Source organism: Lynx rufus, unplaced genomic scaffold, assembly GCF_022079265.1.
Source record: "Lynx rufus isolate CCGP_SWC_20201006 ecotype Redwood Valley unplaced genomic scaffold, mLynRuf1.p SCAF_3, whole genome shotgun sequence".
Lineage (NCBI taxonomy): Eukaryota > Metazoa > Chordata > Mammalia > Carnivora > Felidae > Lynx > Lynx rufus.
The window spans coordinates 150,246,262-150,256,822 of NW_025814845.1; positions in this window are offsets into that span (position 1 = coordinate 150,246,262).

The window sequence follows — 10,561 nt, forward strand, 5'->3', positions numbered from 1 at the left end:
CCTAAGAACCTGGGCTTTGAAACATTGAAACTATATAATGTGTGTGTTCCTATTACTTTTCTACATATGAAGCTACTTTGGGAACATGGTCACAATGGTGGAGTAGGAAAAACTTGGGCTGAAATGGTTTCTTCACTTACCTGTGTATGATCTGTCAGGTAGAGATAATATTATTCCTATCTCAGGCCATTTCAAGGCTTCAGCTAGATGTTTGCACAGTGCCTGGTACGTGATAGCCACCGGAAAATGGTTCTCTTCCCCCTCTTCCTCTTGATTCTAGGAATTTATTTATATATGTATATGTATATATGTATATGTATATATATATATATATATTTAACATTTATTTATTTTCAAGAGACACAGAGAAACAGAGTGTGAGTGGCGAAGGGGCAGAGAGAGAAGGAGATACAGAACCGGAAGCAGGCTCCAGGCTCTGAGCTGTCAGCACAGAGACTGATGTGGGGCTTGAACCCACCAACAGTGAGATCATGACCTGAGCTGAAGTCGGACGCTTAACCGACTGAGCCATTTAGGCACCCCTAGGAATTTATATTTTTATTCCTGCATTCAGATAGAGAGAAAATGGCCTCTTATATATTTCTTTTATTTATACAGAAAATACGCAATAAAATTGAACTGATGATACCAAGCAAGTAGCTGTAAGAAGCATGGGGAAGAATTGGAATCAGATTGTGCCTAGACAGATCCCAGTTAGTGTAGGGAGGTGACTTAGTCCCTTTTTGGTGGCAGGGGACAGAAGTCCAGCTTAAATTAGCTCAAGTAAAGGAGAGGATTTATTAGTGCATAGAATTGGAGGTTTACGTCTTTGGGCACTGTTGGGTCAATGGCTCTGAAGATGTCATGTCTCTCTCTCTGTCTCTCCTTTGGTTCTCCTTCCTAAAACCTTATTCCTTCTCAATGCAAATGAGTTTTCTCCATGAGGCTGAGAAGATGCACCTTGGAAACTCCAGGCTGAAAAGCCACCCTATTTCTTCAGATGCCTATATTTAAATCCCATGAAAATATTCAGAATAGCACTGGTTGGCCATGCACACATCCATTGGACCAGTCACTCTTGCCAGAGTAAGGGCTCAAATGAATGTCTAAGTCTGGGTCACATGAGCACCCCTGGGGATGGGGGTGGTGGGCAGGGATCTATGACTCACAGTCCCTTCTGAACACTGAAATGACACAGGAATAGTCCCCACAGAAGGGATGCTGAAGACATTTTTGTCCATCTAACAGGTACATCATAAATGTAACAAATTAATGTGGTCCAAGGAGATAAATGGTCATTATCTAAAACCTAGTTGGTGCAGAAAAGTTCAAAAAAATTTTGTTAGGGGAAGAAGCAATCAGTTCCATTCAGAAAGAACATGTAGAATGAGGTGGTGTTTGAAATAGGCTTAAAGACTTAGCCATAGTCATACATGAGGTCATGGGGGAAGGATAAAACATAAAGTTGAGGCCAGCTCCCCAAGCTACTTGCTCACCAATTCAGACACATTCTGACCTTGAAAGTCTTACCTATGATCTTGCAGAAGGTCTTCTACTGGACAGGTGTGGAGGTAGAACTACTCCAGCTAGAATGTGTTCACCAATTCACAACATCGTCATCCTCAGCATTTATGGAGCACCTACTGTTTGCAGAGCCTGTGTTCAGGACACAAAAGAGAAAGTAACACTCTTCTTATTGAGGAGCTAGACATCTGGTCAGGGAGATGGGACACTCCCACAGTTCAAGGTTGAACAGGCCATTGTGAGCGAGCATGCCAGAAACCAGTGCCGGGAGAATTCAGAGAAAAAATGACCCGGCAGGTGAGGTGTCCTAGAGAACTTTTGAGAGGGAGCAACCCCTCAGCTGAGCTTTAAAGCAGAGCTTTAGTCTTTGTGAGGAGCAGGGAGGTCCCAGGCAGGCCATTCATTCATTCAATAAGTTTATTGACCACCTACTACGTTCTGAGTGCTAGGGGCACAGTAGTGAACAAGATAACATCACTGCCTTCACAGAGCTTACATTCTAGTGGGTGAAACATACTGAACAAGTAAACAAATCAACATATAACATCAGAGTTATATGGAGAGTGATAGCAGCTACAAATTAAAATGAAGGGAGGATATCTCCATAGGATGGTCAGAGCCGGTCTCTGTGCGGTCTCTGTCTAGCATTGGAGCAGACATAAGTGAAGTGGGTGCATGAGGTAAGGCAGAAGTCAGTTGATAGAACCGAGGCTGCAGGGCAGGGAGTACAGTCCCAGACTCTTAAAAGACATGGCTGGATTGTCACAGTGGTTTGCTTGCTGCCGGGAGGAGTCATCCAGGCAGCAGACAGACGACTTCCAGGAAGTAGAAAATGAAGGGTTCTTCCAGGTTCTCCCCCTGCAGGTGAGCTGTCCGTAGATCATGGGGGCATTGAGGAAGACCCCACTGATGTGCACACCCCGGATACATCCCCCTTCCTTACCGTCATCCCCGACCACATGCCCAGAACACGCATGCGACAATATAACCCACCACACACACACGCACACACACACACACACACACACACACACACACACACACACGCACACACACCCCACACAATGTCCTAGCACATTTCACCCCCTACCCACCATCCAGTCTCTGCAAGATGTCATTCCCCCATCTCAGGCACTCCCTTCCAGACACCGACTCAGACCAAGACATGGAATAAAGATGAGCTATGTAGGGCCAGACCAGCGGGTGTCCCCTCCTGCTTCAGTCACCATGGCAACCTCTGACAGGAGAGAAAACACGGGCTTTCTGGCAGCTCCTTGGAGCTCCCTGGCTCCTTTGGGCAGCTCTGTAGGGCGCAGGTCTGTGTACCCCCCACCCCCTCCGGGCCTCTCAGCCTGGGTGTTAGCACTCCTGCAAGTCTGCAGAACACGGACTAGAATTTCACCGCCTGCCTGGGCCACCACCACCAGGAGGTCAGGCCTGAGTGGGGGCCCTGGGCTCTCTGATTAAGATAAGCATCAGGGTTTTATGGTTAAACCTAGCCGGAAAAGCCTGCCTCGTCAAAGCTCCGCCTCCACGTCCCAGACCTCTTGACCCCTCACCCACCTGGGGGGGGGGTGAAGAATTAGCTGCTTTAGAAAAGGAAAGAAATAAATTCAGGTGTGAGTTGTGGCCTGGGCCACCCTTAATTTAAGTTTATTGAACATGCCATCGTCTACCAAGCCCTTTCCCTCACTCTTCCTCTTCTCAGCCTCACCACAGCTCTGCAGTAAGGAGGACACTGCAAGAGCCTCACTTTCCAAACAGGGGCCCTTGTGACTCTCAACTAGAGAAGGGACCACTCTGCTCTGAGGGACACATGGAAATGTGGGGAGGGGAGATTTTTTTGTGGTTGTCATGCTGTTTCATGACACTGCTTAGCCCTCAGTTATGTACTTTGTCTCCCCAAATGAATTCTGCATTCCCCCTCATTGCAGTCAGGGCTCTTGGTTGTGAGCGACAGAAAACAGTGTCATCCACGGCCCTTCCAGAACTGGCAGCAGGCAAAGACCCAAGGGAGAAAACAGGGAGAGCCAAGACAGCTCCAAAACACAAAGAGTGGCAGGCACGGCCCTGTGAATTAAATTATTTGCCTGAGACAGACTCGGTGGGGTGCTAGGTTTTTACTCACACCATATCCCCAAAACACTTCTGACTCCAGATGTGTGAGTTTTCCGCACCAAACAACCCTCCGGCTCTCTGCAGGCACCAACTAGGTGTCGTCGGATTTAGCTCCGTTTCGACACCATCTAGCTGAAGCTGGTGTCAGATCCTGCCAGGCGAGGGCTCGGTCCCACCAACGGCAGCCACTTCACATGCCAACTGCAAGTCCCAGGCTGTCGCCTGTACTTCTGACCTACTGGCTCTAAGTTGGGAATTGTCCCCAACCCCCACCTCTGATTCACTAAGTTTGCTAGAATGGCTTAGCAAAAAACTCAGGGAAGCATTTGCTTACATTTACCTGCCAAAGGGAGAGGTACATAGGGCAAGGTGTGAGGATGGGGTGTAGAACCCCTCCAGGTGTGCCCCTCCCGAATTTCCATATGCGCACCAACCCCTCTTTGAACTCCTTCAGTTAGGGTTTTTATGGAGGTTCATTAGGTATGCATGATTGATTAAATCACTAGCTGCTTGTGATTGGCTCAATCTCCAATCCCTCCCCTGCCCAGGGCACGGGTGGGGCTAAAATTTCCAACCTTCTCATCAGAGTGGCAAGCAGCCCCATGCTGGGGGGGGGGGAGGTGCTTTCCAAGAGTCGGCTCATTAACATAAACTCGGGTAGGTTTGAAAGTGGGCTTGTCATGAATAATAAGACACTCCTTTCACCTCTGTGGCTCTAGAGCTACTTCAAGAACTAAGAACAAAACCCAGATATGTCAACAAGAAATATTCTTATGCTCTTATCACTTAGGAAATTCCAAGGGTTTTAGGAGCTCTGTATCAGAAACTGGGGATGGAAACCAAACACTGTATATATTTCTTATTATATGTCACATCCTCCAACAATCCTTTAGCAGGGATGGTCTGGCTAAGAGGATGCTACCTCATCTGCACTGCACAGCTGCCTCCAAGGCTCATGCGGCCACAAATGAATCCTAACCATTTTTCCATCTGGGCCTCACACACACCAGATCCTGAGGCCTGGGTCTGGGCATCTGACTGGCCAGGCTCAAGTCACAGGCTCACACCTGGCTGTCAGGGCACGGGACAGGAAGAAGGGAGGATCTGATCCTCCCCTTCCAGTGAAGCAGAGGTACCCAACCTGCCTGCTGTCCAGCACAAAAGGAGGCACTCCCTGAAAACAGGATAAGGCAAACAAACAAGACAAATACCAACAAATATCCACTGTGTTGTTTTATATTCTTTGTCCAACGCATGCTTATGTTGGTTATAAAGTTCAGAAACACAGTTTCTCCCTGTGGTGAGCAAGATGGCCCCCAGCAACCCCAGGTCAGCATGGAACACAGCTGGTTTCTGGATAATTCTGGTACAGAAACCTAGGAGAGTTCTGATTAGCCCAGATTGAGCCAGGTGACCACCTACTCAGGACAGAGGGCATGCCCATCCCGTAGGAAACACACAAAGAAATGCTCTTTCCAGAAGAGGGAAAGGACCCTGGGTAGAAATCACCTCATGATGCTGGACACAGGAGAGGTCCTCCAGTTACACCTGTGATGCTGGAATGCCCTTCGTGCCAGCTCCCAGTCCTGGTGCTTGATGCAAGACAAAGCTATTCCTGTCTTCCTAGGGCCTGGCAGCCTGCGTCTGGGATTCTGAGGTCAGGGCAGGTCTCATAGGATGGGTGGTGAGGGTACCAGGACCAGGTCCCCTCTGCTTCTCTGAGCCCATCCAGACTGGCTCAGACTTGAGCAAGTATAGGCCACAGTGCACCAGGTGGGGGCGGGGAGGAATCTGTTCTTTTGGCTGGTTCATTCCATAAACATTTATTTTTATTTATTTATTTACTTATTTTTAACATTTTTATTTTATTTTTTTTGAGAGACAGAGACAGAGCACTAGTTGGGGAGGGGCAGAGAGAGGGAGACACAGAATCCGAAACAGGCTCCAGGCTCTGAGCTGTCAGCACAGAGCCTGATGCGGGGCTTGAACCCACGAACCATGAGATTGTGACCTGAGCTGAAGTCAGACGCTTAACTGACTGAGCCACCCAGGCGTCCCCATTCCATAAACATTTAGAGAGAGCAGCATGGTGTTAAGTGCTACGTGTTCCAGGATACGAAGCCTGGTTCTCACCCTTGTGAAGCTCAGAGTCCGGTAGAGGAACCATCAGGAAAGTGTCCTGTAGAAGTGCTGTGGCTGGGTTGTGAGCCAGCCCGGAGCTGTGCCGCAGCAGTTAAATCCCAGCTTTCCCCTTCATTAGTCCTGTGACCTCAGGCAAGCTACTCAACCTCTCTGTGCCTCAGTCTCCTCATCTGTGGAATGGAGACCATGCTAATCCTTGCCTTATAGGGTTGCTGTGATGACTAAATTTGTTAGTACATGTACAGCTCCTAGAACAATGCCTGGCGTGGTCCGCTCTGAGTAAGTGTCCGCTAATGTTGTGATGACATAATTGTTTCTCCGACATGCTCTCCTTGCATCCCAGGCACACGCAGCTTGGGCAAGTCAAGGAAGACTTCCGGAAAAAGAAAACCCCTGAGCAATGCGGGGTAGAAGGGAGGGAAGGGTGTTCCAGGCTGAGGGACCGGCTTGTACAAAGCCACGAGGGTGCCAGGGAACGTGGTAGTCACTGGGACAGAGGTGTTGGAGAAGAAACGGAACAGTTCTGGCAAAGAACCCCGGACTGGAAGGGCCAGGCACGAGTCTGGGGATCCAGACAGGGAGAGGGCGGCTTCTGAGTTTTTCAGAACGAAGAGCAGTAAGGAGTGGGAGCCACCAAACTACCCAGGCTCATACTACCTTCACCCTTGAGAGAGACAGAGACAGAGAGAGTGGGTTAGCAGTCCCTGTACCCTTCCCTGCCCACGGAGTCCATCTAGGAAGTGGGTTTGAAAGTCGTCCAAGTAAACAGATTAGGTCATAACGAGACCAGGTCATAATTGGCTGAATGACTGAGCTGCACCCACCTGGCTCCTCCAGTGGCTCAGGAATTAGCTTAAGGCGGGCACAGCCTCCTTCGTGGCAACCACGATGGGCCAGAGTGAGCCAGGAGCGTGTTTGAGCAGCGGTCTTCCTGTGCCGTGTACGTCCCCAGGCGCTGGCATGTCACCGCCCAAAAAGTCTGATGCGCCCCTGAGGCCTGTCCTCTGCTGCGGGGAGTTTCATGTTCCCCTGCAGCCGGGTGGCCCGCCTGGCAGGGCACGCCTGGGCCTGGTGGGGTTAGGGTCTGGCCTTGTTCTTCTGGGTGCATCCTCTGGCTTCCCTCCTCCTTGGGCTGTCTGCCTTTGCAAAGCTCAGAGTGAGAGAAAATGTGTTCCTCGGAGCAGGAAGGACTTAGGTTAGATGTAAAGAAAGCCTGTTTGCCCAGGTGTCAGAGGCTTCTTCCTCCCAGGGCCTGCACTCCAGAGTCCCTGGTTTGTCCCTACTGCCCTTTCAGACCAGAAAGCTGTCCAGTGCTGGCCTCTGCTCCCATGCACTCGGCTGGCACCTCTCCACCAGCTCAGCATCCACTAAGTGCCCACATCCCTGGAGTGACTTGAGTGGGTGACCTTCCGGCTCAGCTCGCGGCAGCCCAGCTGGAGGGGAGGGACAGCTCCATATGGGGCTCTCAGGCACCAGGGCATCCAGAGGGTACGCTCCCTGGGACAACGTCTGATGACCAGGAGACCGGAGAACAGATCCTTTTTCAGCAAATCCTCACCACCTGGATGTGCTGGGGGCATAGGAAGCAGGCTAGGGTTCTGTCCCTGCCTGCTATATGCGACAGGGATGTAGTGATCCCAGGATGAGTCCTTGACTCAGATCTCTCCACACCCTACACATGCCTCAATGATAATAATAATCCTCAGGTGGGTACAGCTCTTCAAAGGTTGCAGAGAGCTTTCATGTACAATCTAACTGATCCTCCCACCATCCTCATAAGGCCGGTGGGGGTAAGAAGCACCCTTGTACAGAGTAGGAAACTGAGGCCGAGAGGAGAGAGCTGAGCCCATGCACTGGGTTTATGGGTAGCAGATCTGGGACCAGGGCTGAGATATTCAGCCCCCGCCCTTGCTCTTACCAAGTGGATAACACACTGTCAAGGCTGGATCACCCCCCGGGGATCCTGAGCTGTGGACAGGGGTGTTTAAAATATGAGCAGGGAGGGAAGGGAGTGGGGATACAGAGTGGTGTTTTCCTAAGCTGGGCTGTTTTTCTTCCTGTCACAGGCCTGCTAGTCACCGCCGCATGGGGAGAATCTGAGCAGGAGCCCTGAACCTCTGGGGGGAGGTGGGGCCGGCTGACTTCATCTCAGTCGGCTTCCAGGGAAGGATGTAGGGTGCAGGTCAGGGACCAACAGGGTGACTGCTCAGTGCAGCGCAGAGGGGTTTATGTGGTAATCTGACTGATGTAGCACTGATAGCTCTCATCTCTTAGGTATAATATTTTTTTGGGGGGGGGGGGTCGCCTGGGTGACTCAGTCGGTTAGGTGTCCGACTTCACCTCAGGTCATGATTCCACGGTTCATGGGCTGGAGCCCCGTGTCGGGCTCTGTGCTGACAGCTCGGAGCCTGGAGCCTGCTTCGGATTCTGTGTCCTGCTCTCTCTGCCCCTCCCCCGTGTCCATTCTGTCTCTCTCTCTCTCTCTCTCAAAAATGAATAAGCATTAAAAAAAAAAAAAAAGAATATTTTTTAAAGTATAACTTTGTCTAGGGCTTACTGTATAGCAGGTACCATGAAGGGCTCAGTATTTGTTACTTTAGTCCTTGAAATGACTCAGGAAGTGGACATTATTACCCTCAGGGCCGGCTTCATGAGCGAGGAACCCAGGCAGCCCCACTGGGCCCAGGCTTGTTAATGCTCTCCTGTTGCCATCTTCAAATTCTTAGTACTTTTTTAACAAGGAGCTCTGCATTTTCATTTTGCGCCAAGCTCAGCAAATTACGTAGACAGTCCTGGTTACCCCTGCTTCTTAGAAGAGGACACAGAAACACAGAGTGGTTGTGAAGGGACGGGTCCAAGATCACAGAACTGGGCCCCTGGGGGGGGGGGCATCTAACCCCAACGCCCACACCGTCTGGAGTGGAGAGGCCGACCAGAGTCAGAAGTCTGTGCTCGAGTCCCACTGCTTGGTACTCTCTGTGGTCATGGGTGACTCACTCCATCCCTCCCAGCCTCGATTTTCTCATTTGTGAAATGGGATGATCCCCTCTGATCCTCAGGGCCATCATGAGGCTTGAGGGAGAGGATGCACACGCACACGAGTAAGCTCAGAGGATCAAAGGATCATCACTAGCTGACTCACAGTGCATTGGCGTTCCTGTTGATGCCTCCTCCAAGTCATTCTGACACCGTCTTCACGGGCCTTCCCTGTGAGTTAAGAGAAACTCCCCCTGCCCTTAGAGGCGGCCACATAAAGTCATTGAGTCCTAGCTGTTTCCCACCCCAAAGGGAAGACCCTTCCCTTACAGGTTCTCCCTCTGGCCACGGATGCCCCTGCCCTCTGTGGTGAGTGTGCAGCTCGGGGAGAGAAAAGGGGGACTTGGAATCCACATGGTCTCCTAACACAGCTGTGGTGTGGGGAGCGCTGCTCATGGTTTGTCTGCAATTAGATCCTCTCCAAAAATCTTCACTGGAAATAATCAGAGCTCCCCTGTCAGTGGAGAGAAGTCCTATAAGGTAGCGCCGCTCGGAGGCCCACTCAAAACAGATCCTGGTACCTCTGCAAAGAGACAGAGGTGTCTGGGAGGGGCTGCCAATGGGTCTTTAGATTTGGAGAGAGATTCTAAAGAAGTCTGTGTGACCTTGAGGCTGCCCAGAAACACCCTTAGAGAACACCCCATATTTGCAGAGCAGCTAAACCTGCAGAAAACCTTAGTCCCATCAATCCCCCAAACCTCGGAGGTGGCTATTAGCACCCCCATTTTATAGGCGGGGAAACTGAGGCTCTGCAAGCCTGATAGCACGTACAGCTAGGCCGTCTGATCCTTAGCCTAGTGTTTCTATCTCAAGACCAGTGGTTCTCGACCCTGGCCACTCACTCACATCACCTAGGGAGCTTTACAAATATGTGATGCCTGAGTCCCACCCCAGAGCCCCTAGGAGTGGGGCCTGGGGAATCCATTTTGGTGGAAGTTCCTCAGGGGTTCCCAACAGTGTGGTTAGAGGTGAGAACTAGGTCTCTCCGCCATTAGTTGGGGTAGAATATTTCTCCTCATTCCTCAGGGATGTCCCAAAACGGGGGCCAGGCTCCGAGCAAGGGGAGGGCCGCTAGATTTCCTTAAGTCACATCACGTTGCAGGTGGGGATTGTAGAAACAGTCCAGAAAGACAGCAATCTCTCTTCTTCTTTTTAAAGTTTATCTTGGGGGGTGGGAAATGAGTGGGGAAGGGGCAGAGAGAGACGGGGACAGAGGATCCAAAGCAGGATCTGCGCTGAGAGTGGAGAGCCCGACGCGGGGCTCGAACTCACGAACCGTGAGATCATGACCTGCGCCGAAGTCGGACACTTAACTGACTGAGCCACCCAGGCGCCCAAGCAAAGCACCTCGAGTGTCTCCATCGCCAGGTGGGAAAGAAGCCCCACGTCCCCCCTGGGGGACTGAGCCTGTGTTTTGATTTCCCCCTCCCCAATTCTCTGCCTCCTCCTGTGCCTGCCCACCCACAAACCCCTGCCCAGTTCCCATCATCGAGACAAGTAATCAGAACTCTTTGTTTTAGTTTTTCTCCTTGCAGAGATCTTTTTAGGCGCACATAAGTCAATAAAAAATCTGTCCCTTCCCTTCCTCTTCCACACCAACAGTGTGCTCTCCAGACTATGAGCGTCCCGTTGTGTTTTTTTCATGTAAGCTTTGTCTTGGACATCGTTCCGTGCCAGTTCATTCTTTCTCTGCATGCCCTCTGCACACAATTTTAAAACTCCCCTAAGAGCCAAAGATTTC